Source organism: Ornithorhynchus anatinus, chromosome 15 (genome assembly GCF_004115215.2).
Source record: "Ornithorhynchus anatinus isolate Pmale09 chromosome 15, mOrnAna1.pri.v4, whole genome shotgun sequence".
NCBI classification, from domain to species: domain Eukaryota; kingdom Metazoa; phylum Chordata; class Mammalia; order Monotremata; family Ornithorhynchidae; genus Ornithorhynchus; species Ornithorhynchus anatinus.
This window is the reverse complement of record NC_041742.1, coordinates 6,375,103-6,388,445: the sequence shown is the minus strand read 5'-3', so window position 1 is coordinate 6,388,445 and position 13,343 is coordinate 6,375,103. Positions and strand designations below refer to the sequence as shown.

General features: G+C 39.6%; 1 long non-coding RNA gene across 5 annotated transcripts in view; it reads left to right on the top strand.

The window, feature by feature from the left end:
• The window catches only part of LOC120638856, a 110,348-nt gene that overhangs the window by 95,250 nt on the left and 1,755 nt on the right, over window positions 1–13,343 (top strand). For all 5 annotated transcript variants that reach the window (XR_005660862.1, XR_005660861.1, XR_005660863.1 and 2 more), the window contains one exon: window positions 4,034–4,163. This is a non-coding gene — a long non-coding RNA (uncharacterized LOC120638856). The remainder of the gene's footprint in view (window positions 1–4,033; window positions 4,164–13,343) is intronic.

Here is a 13,343-nt window from a genome sequence, read left to right as displayed (position 1 = left end):
AGAAGTCAGACCGCAAACAGCAATGTCATTAGTACATTCTGATTGAGCTATTATGATAAGGTCTTTCAAGGGCTAAACGGCATTTAGAGTTAGCCAAAAAAATTCCCTGCACTAATGTGATTTCTATGTGATATAAACAGGACTTCAAATAAAGTACCCAAACAGAGTTTACCTTTAAAGTAAATAAAACCTTTAAAGTAAATATTTGTGTCAATTTTTGAAAAGTTTTTTTTCCTCCTACTACTACAATAAAAACAGGAAACAAGTTGTGGCTCAGACCTTAGGGAAGGCGGAGGGATACCTATAGACAGCTGGGTGATTATTTCTCCTCTCTACACACCCAAGAAAAATACCAATAATGCTTATCTGGTCCTCTCATCTAAGGCACTTGAAATATTTAACCAACATATTACCTACAGCCGGAAAAGGGGGATGATCTGACAGCCTGAAGAATGTGTCCAAAGTCTTGCCAAGATGAATGGGAGCAGCTAAAAAAGGAAACCGGAGCTGCTGCCCCCTACTCAAATGATAGAACTTCACTTCACTGTTTCATGGCAGAGCACCCTAACCTGAACTGGGTCACTGATGGGAGGAGTAAAGTACTGTAAATTAGGCTATTGGTGAAATCATTTGATGTCCAAATAGGCAGAAGCCAGAGAGGACCAGGTGCTCTTTGCTTTTGAAAGCTCCTTCCACAAGCTCCAGTGAAAACACAATCTCAATAATACAGTCTCTTGGAGATGTTGAAAGAGATTCCTTTTAAGGGGAAACAATGTTTCATTTAAAATAACACAGGATATAAATGGAGCTTTCTTTTTTTCCTTTCCTGATGGAATGCTGTACTTCTGGTTTTGCAATCAAATTATAAAGTTTTCCTGCTTCAACTCTTAAGGAAAACGATTCTTTCTGCAGAATGCAGAGGATCTGAACTGGTTTGTTCATTCATGACCCTGAAGCTATCAGCTCTCCTGGCTATTGGTCTATCTTCAGAAATTCTAGATTTTTCTGGTGGCGGGGTGGCTGGTATCACACCAGAAGCTTTCTTGCTGGGAACATCTACGGTGCAAACCAGCAAATATATTAGATCAGTTATCAGAATCTCTTTTACATATGTGGAAGTATTGACCAGTCGACATCTTCTGAAGAAAGACAAAAGAGACTAATAGATTTCAGAGGTTAGAGAGAGACTCCAAAGGTTGGAGCCCTGCCCCTTGGTAGAATCCATTCTCTCAAGGAAGAGAATCAACTCAATATGCAGTTCTGATCCTGATTAAGCTAGAAATCATGGGATGAGAACCCATTGTCTCATACAAGTGGAGTAATCAACTCAGAATGCAGTTCTGATGCTGGTGATATTTGTTAGGCTAGATATCATGGTGATGTAGGTGTCATCTTTCCTTGAAGGGGGGGATAAAATTGAATAGGTGTGGAATCTCTTTCGCTCCCTCCACCTAACCCCCAGCCCTCTGAATTCATAAGTAAAATGGTGGCCCATCATTTAAAGCAATATGTGAGATCTGAAAGTTTTCAGAGGTTCTTTGTTTCAGACACAAAGGCCAAAGATTGGGTTGTTGATCCATTGGTTGCTTCATCTGAAATTTCAAATCTGCAACAGTGTACAGGAGATTTCATATGTCACGGCCACTTTTGAGACTATCAGTATTTCCTCTTGTCTGGTGGGGCTCAATATTTCCACTGCAACAGCCTTTCATTGGGGAAACTTGACATTTATGCTCCAAGCCCAATAGGCAGGAAGCACAGAGATAGTGAAAATGGAATAACATCAACCAACCCCTCCCCATCTTCATCACACCAATGCTATTCCATTCCATATTCCATCTGTGGAACGTATGCAAGAGTTCAAGTCAGATCTGATACTTTTCTTCAAATCCCAGAGTCTCCCTCTTTCTTCTGACCTCCCAGAGTCTAAATGAACCATATTTCCTAGCATAAGAAATATTCCCAAGAAATATGATTGTATTAAAGTTTGGTCTTCAAGGGTCTCTTTAATGGCCCTTAAAAGTTCCACGGTACTCCCAGCAAAAAAAGGGGTGTGATGTTTTAGAGGACAGGGTTGCATTTTTATCATTCCACTCCCCCCGAAGTCCTTTCAAGGAAAGAAAATGAAGGTTACTTTTCTGTTTCTTTTCATTTGAAAATTTTTGACTTCACTTCTCTCTAATTTCCTAACACACCATGTCAACTGATAGGAGTACATTTGATTACACTGTGCTGGTTTAGCAGATTTGAATTAACTGGATTTGAGAATAAGTAACACTTCCCTCCCCGTTGCACAGGCATATAAGCATATTGATACTTAAATTGGGCTTTTTGCGTCATATCAGAGAAGCAGCATGGCCGAGGGTACTGAGCATGGGCCTGGAAGTCAGAAGGACCTGAGTTCTAATTCTGACTCCGGTACTTTATTTCTCTGTATCTTAGTTATCTCAACTGTAAAATGAAGATTAAGACTTCCAACCCAATGTGGGACAGGGACTATGTCCAACCTGATTTGCTTGCCTCCTCCTCAGTGCTTAATATGGTACCTGGCAAATACTAAGTGCTTAACAAATACCACAGTTATTTTTGTTGTTATATCCCATCTCCTTTCAGTTCCACTGGATGTTTCTCCCAATTCACCAAAGATGCATGAGCTGATATCCTGAAAGAGTAGAATCAATTCTGGAAAATATTTTTTATGTCTGTCTCCCCTGTTAGCATGTCTTGTCCTTTGTGTACTTCAAAAGTGTTTAATACAGGCCACTGCATTTAGGGGACTTTCAGTAAATGCCACAATAGCTGTTATGATCCAGGGAGAGAGTGAGAGGTCTATTAGGAAGTCACAAGGACCTGGGTTCTCTTCCCAGCGCTGCTACTAGTCTGCTGTGTGACTTTGGGCAAGTAACTTCACTTCTCTGTACCTGATATCTGTGCTGTATAATGGGGATTATTATTACTAGTACATGAGCCCCACTTAAGACAATGCTTAATAAAGTGCCTGACACATAAGAAACACTTTACAAATACGATTAAAAAAAGGCAGACTTGGAGGAGGAGGTTTAGTTATTGCTAAAACCGATAGAAAATGGATAACAAACACTATTCTTTAGGATATTGTTGTTCCTAATGACCACTGGCTTTATCAGCCACTCCAATAATAATAATAATATATAAATTCTTACTATGTACCAATAACTGTACGAAATACTGGGGTAGATACAAGGTAATCTGGTCCTACATGGACCTATATCTGTAATTCATTTATTTGTTTATCTATTTATATTAATGTCTGTCTCTCCCTCTAGACTGTGAGCTCATTCTGGGCAGAAAGGTGTCTGTTTGTTGTTATGATTGTACTCTCCCAAACATTTAGTACAATGCTTTGCACAAAGTAAACGCTCAGTAAATACGATTGAATAAATAAATCAATATGGGGCTCACACTCTCAGTAGGAAGAACAAGTGTTGAATTCCCATATTGCACCTGAGGGAACTGAGTCACAGATAAGTGAAGTGACTTGCCCATGGTCACATAGCAGGAAAGTGGTTGAGCTGGGATTAGAACCCAGGTCCTCTGACGCCCAGGCCAAATGGCAGGTGTGTCTGGGGGGGCTGGGAATGAAAAGAGAACTACAATGCTACTGATAATGACAATGCAATAATAAATGGACTTCTTGAGCTGGAAGAGGGGAAATAGAAGGGGAATTACATGAGCAATTTTACTTCTACATATTTAACTTCCCAGCTCTGCCTGACTCATACTGTTCCCAAAGCAGATCACTAAATCACCAGACCAAAGAAAGAGAAAGTCTTATCCAAATCCTAGGTTGTCTTTGTCTACTTTTTTTTCATTTGTCAAAGTAATACTTCCTGAAGGAACAAGGTTTTGTAAGCAACGTGCCTTGAGTGGGTTGTACCTGAATGATAACTGCGCTGTTTTGCATGTTTGTTCTCTGAACAATGTTATCTCTAAGAGCAAAAAATCTCATTAAAACACATTATTCACCCTTTTTACTTTGAAATATTTTTCACAGAAAAGGGAATAAAATTATGAAGCTGAGCTGGACTTCCTCTTAGAGCAATCAAACCAGGAGGAAAATGTCTTTCTGTCAGCTTTCGCCTTTTGAAAGTTTTGAATGTTAAATATGAAATGCTGTGACCTTGGTAAGTATTGACTTGAAACACTTCTGATTGGTTAGCTAAGACGAAACTGAAGGTGGGTTTTTTCTAACTTCGGATTATCTCTCATTTTGGAGGAGAACATTCTACAGAAACAACATTGCACGCCAAAAGAGCTCTATCATGTGGGTTAGACGAGGATTTTACAGGATTACTGATAAGCAGACTCCAATATAAAATTAATAAATCCTTTCTTCTTAGAAAGTCAATGACAGTTGCAAATTCTTCTACTTGAGTTGGGAATGTGATACTGTAATTTCAAAAATAACACATTAATAGTTACAATTTTAAGAACAAAAACTTCCCAATGTATTTGTTTACTGAAGCATGTCAGGATGAAAGTAAGGTTTACTAATATCAAGTTTCCTGTTGATGTATTTTTACCTCCAATCAAAAATCATTTATTTTCAGGGTGAAATACTGAATTGAATTAATATGCACAGTTTATGGAGTTCAACAGTATTGCCCTACTTAAATACCATTAAAAAACCCCTCCAAAATCATATTCATTAAGTCCTTACTATGTGTAACTTACTGGCCTAAACGCTGGAATAGATACAAATGAATTAGATTAGACATGGTCCCTGTCCCGCATGGGGCTCACAGTCTACATAGGAGAAAGATTGTTTATTTAGAACAGTTGAGGTGCTCATAAAGTTCAAAATCAAGTTGGTTCAAGGTTGGAATGAAAATAGGGATGAAAATAGTCAAATAGGAAGAGAAACAGTGTTTCTCAGTAAGTGAGATATAGCATAAAACACTGTTGTAACTTAAGTATCCCTTCTGTATGCAGAATGGAAAGAGGTGGTTTAACCCTGAATGAGGGGGCTGAAAAAATTGTTTTTGTTTCATTAGTCACATCCAATGATCATGTTTGAACCTCAACTTTCAAATTCCTTGGGATCTAATGAACTCTTGCTTGCAAAATAGGATGATTCCTAATGGCCCTAACTAATACCAGGACCAGTAGGATCATGTGAGCTTTATATGGTGTTTAAGTGATTCCTATATGCCAGACACGGTACTAAGTGCTGGGGGAGATATAAGCTGAGAAGCAGCGTGGCTCAGTGGAAAGAGCCCGGGCTTCGGAGTCAGAGGTCATGAGTTCAAATCCCCGCTTGGCCACTTGTCAGCTGTGTGACTGTGGGCAAGTCACTTAACTTCTCTGTGCCTCAGTGACCTCATCTGTAAAATGGGGATTACGACCGTGAGCCCCATGTGGGACAACCTGATTCCCCTGTGTCTACCCCAGCGCTTAGAACAGTGCTCTGCACATAGTAAGCACTTAACAAATACCAACATTATTATTATTATTAATCAGGGTGGACACAGTCCATGTCCTACATGGGGCTCACTAATAATCCCCATTCTTTTCATTCATTCATATTTGTTGAGCACTTACTGTATGCAGAGCACTGTACTAAGCACTTGGAAAAGTACAATCCACCGGTAAAAGTGACATTCCCTGCCCACAGCGAGCTTACATTCCATCTCTGTCTCTGGGGAGACAGATATCAATACAAATTAATAAAAATTACAGATATGTACATAAGTGCTTTGGGACTGGGAGGGGGAATGAGCAAAGGGAGCGAGTCAGGGTGATGCAGAAGGGAGTGGGAGATGAGGAAAAATGGAGCTTATTCTGGGAAGGCCTCTTGGAGGAAATGGGCCTTCAATAAGACTTTGAAGGTGGGGAGAGTAATTAATTGTCGGATTAGAGGAGGGAAGGCGTTGCAGGCCAGGGGCAGAATGTGGACTGGGGGTCGGTGGCCAGACAGGTGAGATGGAAGCACAGTGAGAAGGTTAGCACTAGAGGAGTGAAGCTTGTGGGCTGGGTTGTAGACGAAGCCAAGGAAGGTGAGGTAGGAAGGGGCAAGGTGATGGAGGGCTTTTAAGCTAATGGTGAGGAGTTTTTCTTTGGATATGGAGGTGGTTGGGCAACCTCTGGAGTTTTTTTTGAACGTTGAACGTTTTTGTAGAAAAATGATCCAGCAACAGAGTGAAGTATGAACTAGAATGGAAAGAGGCAGGAGGCTGGGAGGTCAGTAAGGAAGCTGATTCCGTAAGCCAGGCAGCTTAGGATGAGCAGTTGTGTTAATGTGGTAGCAGTTTCGATGATACAGATGAGGTAACCGAGGCCCAGAGAAGTGAAGTCACTTGCCCAAGGTCATCCAGCAGGCTAGTGGCGGAGCTGGGATTAGAACCCAGTTCCTTCTGACTCCCAGGCCCGTGCTCTATCCCCTAGGCCATGTTGCATCTCATGTGCTACCCCAGAAACACAGCATAACATGATGAAATGATCGCACTATTTTGCGGAAGTCTATCTGAAGTTTCCCGATGCTAGAACGTGGTTGGTATGTTGTATTGTATCTTTTGCAATGCATTCTCCCCGGTAGTTGGCTGAGCATGGTAAGTGTTCAATAAATACCATTGAGTGGTTACTTAAATGCCATTGATTGATTGATCAAGTTGTTGGGTTTGTGCAGGTGGGTGCATGTATCCTTCTGAAAAGACTACTAAAGAACATAGTAAACCATGCTTTACTGCATCCCAATGTGACTTTAGACCAAAGTAGAGAATGGCAGATTTGATTTTGACACCCCCTTGACAGATACTGGAATAGTGCAGAAAGCTATATCAAGACCTATATTCGGAGTTTATTAATTAATTCCTTCATCCAATCATATTTATTGAGTGAATCAGAAACTGCTCTATGCAAACAAATGTACTTTAGATAGCTACACAGGATTGTTAATGCATCTGGTATATAGGAAACAAACGTGTGTGATGATGACTTCACTAATAATAATGACGCTTGTCGAATTTATTAAGCGCTTAGTGTGTCCCAAACACTCTAATGCTGGGGTAGATGCAATAGAATCAATCGCTCAGTCGATGATATTTGTTGAGAGCTCTGTTGTGGGCAGGGGATGTGTCTGTTTATTGTTGTATTTTACTCTCACAAGCATTTAGTCTAGTGCTCTGCACACAGTAAGCACTTAATAAATACACTTGAATGCATAAATGAACGGCAACTCAAGAAAGTGCAATACAACAGAGTAGGTAAATGCTATTCCTGTCCACAAGGACCTTAGAGAGATGAATAGGCATTTAAGTCTTATTTTACAGAGGAGGAAACCGAAGCACAGAGAAATCAAATGACTTAACGGAGGTGACTCAGAAGGCGAGTGGTTGAGACAACATCAGACTTCCAAACCGATGCTGGTTCCATTAGGTCCACGCCTGTCCTCTCTTACCGTTGGAATGCAGCATGGCATAGTCAATAGAGCATGGGCCTGAGAGTCAGATAGTCGAGCTTTCGAATCCCGCCTCTGCCCCTTGTCTGCTGTGTGTCCTTGGGCAAGTCACTTCACTTCTCTGTGCCTCAGTTACCTCATCTGTAAAATGAAGATTATGACTGGGACCCTCATGCAGGACAGGGATGGTATCCAACCCAATTTGCTTATATCCACCCCAGTGCTTATTAGAGTGTGAGGCACTAGTAAGCGCATAACAAATACCACAATTATTATTACTGTTATGCACCGTTCTGTATGAACTGATGCGTATCCATATAAACCCCTATTTTCCGGGTCCATGTAAAGGACTTGCGACAAGAAAGGGTTAAAGACTTGCTTCTCTTAATTCCCCTTAAGCAGATTTTTTTTTTTTAACTTTCCAGGTTTGTATGCCCAAAGCTGGGCATCACTAAATCAGAACCCAGCTGTAGCTACTGATCTCACAAACCCTGTTTTCTCCTAGCTGTAATTTCGACTATAAGCTCAACAATAAAGCCACCCCTAATCTCAATAAGGACAAATGGAAAATGCTCCAGTGACGCACAATTTTAAGCTTCTTGCTGCATAAATTAGATGGAGTGCGTCAGTTGATTGGAATAATCTGACCTTTTCCCCTTTCAATAGTATTTTAGGGGAAAAATAACAGATTTGGACTGAGTTCTAGGTTAAAAAAAAAAAAGCTCCTGTATTTACAATTTAGACAATTTCACTGGAAAAAGGAATGGAAAGTTGGCATGGAGAACCAGGCATAGAATGTGAACTTCAGAGATATGGAAAGTATATTTTATGCACTGTGTACATATGGCTATGCAGTATTTTATATATTAGTTCTAATGTAATGAGCATTTTAAAAAGAAATATGGTATTCAAATGGAAAGTAATAATTCATCCTTTGCATCTATTATGGGCAAAACCATTAGAAATATGATACTCCTCTTCATTAAAAATTCCTTTTGTGACTGAGGTAACTATTCTGAACATATTTGGGTTCCAAAGTCCAACTCAGAATGTGTCTTTCCAGACCAAGAGAAATAGAGAGTTGAACAATAATTTGAGTAAACTATTTCCTGAAACATACTAAATTAGAAAATTTGCTTAAAAAACCCCTCATTTTTTGCCCCCGTGTTCACTTCCATATTGCAAAGTGAGATGGAGTTTCGGGCCCTTTACCTGGGTATTTCAAACCAGACATTGATTTTGCTTGAACTTTGTGGATATTTCAGCAAATAGCATTTTGTTATTTTTTTAAAAACTCCATATGGAGTAGGCACCCGTGTGGGATTTGATATGGGTTGATATATAGATTATTTTTACAATAAAGTATCATCCAACTGTTCCCCTGAGGTGTGATCTGCTCATCTTGCTTTAACCAAAGCTAATCAGATAAATGAGAAGGTCTAGAGGACTTTTTCTGTGGAGGAAGACCATTAAATATACAGTCTTCATCACATTCATATGTTTACAAATCAGGTTATATATGTTTTGCTCAATGTGTGAAGGTGACACTATCTTAAAAACGTAGAAATGTAAGAAACACCTGGCTGAGTCAGAACAATGGAGTACCAAGATCAGAATTCCATCTTTGGCTACCAGAAGGTGCTTGAATAAACAGTATGAAAATAGTTGAATAAACAGTATGAAAATAGTCCTAACATTTTCATGATCAAGGATATATATACCTCATAACATGGTGACATTTCCTGTAATAATATGACATGGATCTATTGCCCATGAATCTATTGAAAACATACTTGAACTTTAACCTTTAAATGTATCTGACATATTTGGCTCATAACCTATTTTAGAATCCCTATCCTTTGATATATTCAAAGGCTTGTGGAATGTACCGATAGCATCTGCTATTATCACAACCAATGGAAATTTATGTCATGGCCTTATCAGACTCAGAGTGGAAGAGATGTAACCTGGTTTCCTTTGGACCTTTCACGTTCAGACTTCTGTGGATTCTCTCTAGGCATTTAATCCAATTTAATTGAGATTAAATTAACATCTTTTGCTCCTTGAGGGCAGGGAATGTGTTGATCAACTCTATTGGGTTGGATGCTGTTGAGAAGCAACATGGCCCGCTTGAAAGACAGCTGACCTGGGAGTCAGAGGACCTGGGTTCTATTCCCAATTCTGCCACATGTCTGTGGTGTGAGTTTGGACAAGTCATGTAACTTATCTGTGGCTAAATTACCCCATCTGTAAAATGGGCATTAAATCCTACTTCCTTCCCTAAGACTGTGAGCCCCTTGTGGAACGGGGACTGTGTCCAAACCGATTAACTTGCATCTACCCTAATGCTAGGTACAGTGCTTGGCACACAGAAAGAACTTCATCATCATTATTATTACTCTCCCAAATGTGTAGTGCAGTGATCTCCACGGTCGATAAATACCATAGATTGATTAATTGACTACCTATTGCACTTGATTCCTCCCATATTCTCCAATCGCATAAGTACGGTGAACTTGTAACTTTGGAAAAGTATCTTAAACTGAGAATACAACATTTCATGTCAAAATAGGGAAGCCAAGATACTAAAGGATTTTTTCACTTTTTTAATAGAAAAAGAATAATGAATCTGCACTGAAGCATAGATCTACATTTCTTTCCATAGAAACACTTCCCATTTGAGGATGTTATACTGACAAGTACTTTGACCTATTTGTTTTATCTTACTTAGTATATTTTTTAATAGTATTTAGGTTCTTACTAGGTGCCAGGCACTGTATTAAGCACTGGGGTAGATAAAAGCTCATCAGGTTGGACATAGGCCATGTTTCACATTGGTTCACAGTCTTAAATCCCATTTTACAGATGAGATAACTGAGGTACACAGAAGTGAAGTGACTCGCCCAAGGTCACACAGACATGCAGTGGAGTGGAATTAGAACCCTGGTCCTCTGACTCTCAGGCCCATCCTCTATCCTCTAGAACACACAGCTTCTCAAAAAATCGAGGAGTTAGCCCCTGAATGTCATCTTCTAGAAGTTAAGCCTCTATATTGAATGTTAAATACAGAAACTACTGTTTAAAAAATACGAATAAATTAGTCACCTCTCCAGTTCATTCCACAATCTCTGAATGCAGAGTTAATGTAAAAAGCCATTCAAATATTTTTACCAAAAGCTTAGTAATTGCCATCTCTGCGACTCTCTCTGGAATAGCTCTAGAATGTTTTAATTATCCAAAGTAATTGAAGTAAGAGGAACGAAAACAGAAGACCGATATATTGAATGAATATTCGGAAACTCTATTAAATAAAACCCATCGTACACCTCAGGCCCTGGGTGGGAGGAAGGAAAGAAATAAAAATGTTTTATTTACTCAGTATGGATGAGCTCAAATCTGAAGTATTCTGACATTCACCCACGCAAACTTAAGGTGAATTCGATGTTTGATTTATTTTTCAGCTTTATAGTCTCTCAGTATCACCCAGGACTAAAAAATAACACAATCCCTTAAATCAGAAAATCCTCGAGCAATATGGTCTGGACATGTTAAGAGATGATTTCATCTGCTGTAACATAATGAAAGGAGTATGGCAAATGAAAGCCCATATTCTAAGGGCTCCAAAAAAGCATTAATAAAGTAATTTACATAGTCTATTGGCAAAGTGTGGGGAAGAAGACACCTTGCATCACAGCAAATGTGACTCAAGTCAAAACATTCATTCCACCCTTTCAAAAGAAGTCTAAATGCTATTGAATCCATAATTGAAATATACTCTTTCTTTCTTTAAGAGGAAGAGGATCACTTCTATTTTTAACTTTAGAAGTTAAACATTAAGAGCAGATTTGAATTCTGTATTAAACAGTGTTTATAAACTGTTCGAAGTTTGTGTGTCTGTGTGAATGTGCACCAGTTAGACAAATCATATTTCATTAAAAAAAAAAATTAAAGGCAACTCTCAGATCCTGTTTGGTTTCCAAGCCGAGGTTACCGATTACGCTGTGGCCGAGCTGAGATGCAATCAGTCTCAAATAGATTTTAAGTTTATACTTTCAGCCAAAGGCTGTGGACCAAGTAGGAAAGTAATTGCTTTCTAAGCTCTGAAGTTTAGCTGGAGATAAAAGAAAAAAATATATTTTTAAATTCTGTTCTGTATACTGTGAGAAGTCTTTCAGTGGATACACCAGAGCCATCTGTGGTTGATTTTTCAGAAGCTCTCTACCAGAAAATCCTCTTTACCCTCCCTTCTGGCACCTTTCGTTTCTGCTACGTTCCCTGCCTTTTTCACCTTTCTCCTCGTTCCACCTCTCACCCAATCCCACCCTTTTTCTTTTGGTGAAATCAGGCAGAGGCATTTGCGGACTCAAAGCCAACCTGGTTTCATTCTTTGCCACCCCCTACCTGAGATAGAAATTGCACCTGAAAAGAATTATAGAAGATGACTATCTAAGCATGAGGCTGTGAATAAATACAAGCTTAGCTGTTATTTAGAAAGTAACTTCGAGTTTCTGAGATACTGCTCCTGGAGGAAAGAAAGATGCATGACGTGAGAATGGGGCCTTTTAACTCTTTCTGCTTACTAAGGCCTCATCGGTTAGTTATGCTATTTATTAAGCACTTGGCAAATGCTTGTCAGAGTACTAAATGCTGCAGTGAATACAAGATGAATAGTTCAGATAGAGGGGTAGTCCATTAAGGGGCTCACAATCCAGGTAGTATGGTGCAGTGGGTAGAGCTCGGGACTTAGGAGTCAGAAGGTCACGTGTTCTAATCCAAGCTCGGCCACGTGTCTGTTGTGTGACCTTGGGCAAGTCACTTCACTTCTCTGGGCCTCAATTCCCTCATCTGTAAAATAGGTTTGTGACTGTGAGTCCCACATGGGACAGGGCCTGTGTCCAACCTGATTTGCTTGTAGCCACCCAGCCCTTACTGCAGTGGCTGGCACATAGTAAGTTCTTCATTAATACTACGGTTATTATTATTATAATTGTGTGTTATCACTTAACAGCATGGGCAAAATCATGAATTCAACAAATGAACTATAGAAACCTTCTTTAAATTAAAAATCAAACCAGCAGCACATTTTATAGTGGACTTTTTAGAGCCATTGTTATTGCCCATATCTACCCAAGACAGATGCATAACTTTTTTGTTGTTGTTGTTTTAATGTTATTAGTTAAGTTCCAAGCCAAGCACTATATTAAACACTGGGGTAGGTTAATCAGGTTGGACAGAGTCCATGTCCCAAGAGGGATTCTCAGTCTTAATCCCCATTTTGCAGCAGCAGGTTTTAGAGGATAGAGCATGGGCCTGGGAGTCAGAAACACCTGGGTTCTAATTCCAGCTCCACCACTTGTTTGCAATGTGACCTTGGGCAAGTCACTTAACTTCTCTGGGCCTTAGGTACCTCATCAGTAAAATGGGGATTGTGTCCAACCTGATCAATTTGTATCTGCCCCAACGCTTAGAACACATAGTAAGTACAGAGTAAGCACTTAACAGGTCACATAATTATTATCAATTATTATGGTATCTTTACAGTCCATATCCTTTAATTGCCAGTATATTTCAAAAATAAGAGTTACTAGTTTGGTCACTTGGAGTGTTGAAATTTTTAAGAAAGAAAGCTCACTGAGTGTCAATAAATTCAGTTTACTTTGACAAATTACGGCACTTGTCTGCTGTGTCTCCTTGTGCACTTCACTTTACTTCTCAGGGCCTCAGTTATCTCCTCTATACAAATGGGGATTAGGACTGTCTGCCCCACATGGGACATGGACTGTGTTCAACCTGATTAGCATCAGTGCTTAGCACAAGGCCTGGCACGTAGTAAGCACTTAACAAATTCCATAAAAATGGGGCGGTGGCCGGGGGCGTTTCTGAAAGCCAAGCCACTGTTAAAATAGTT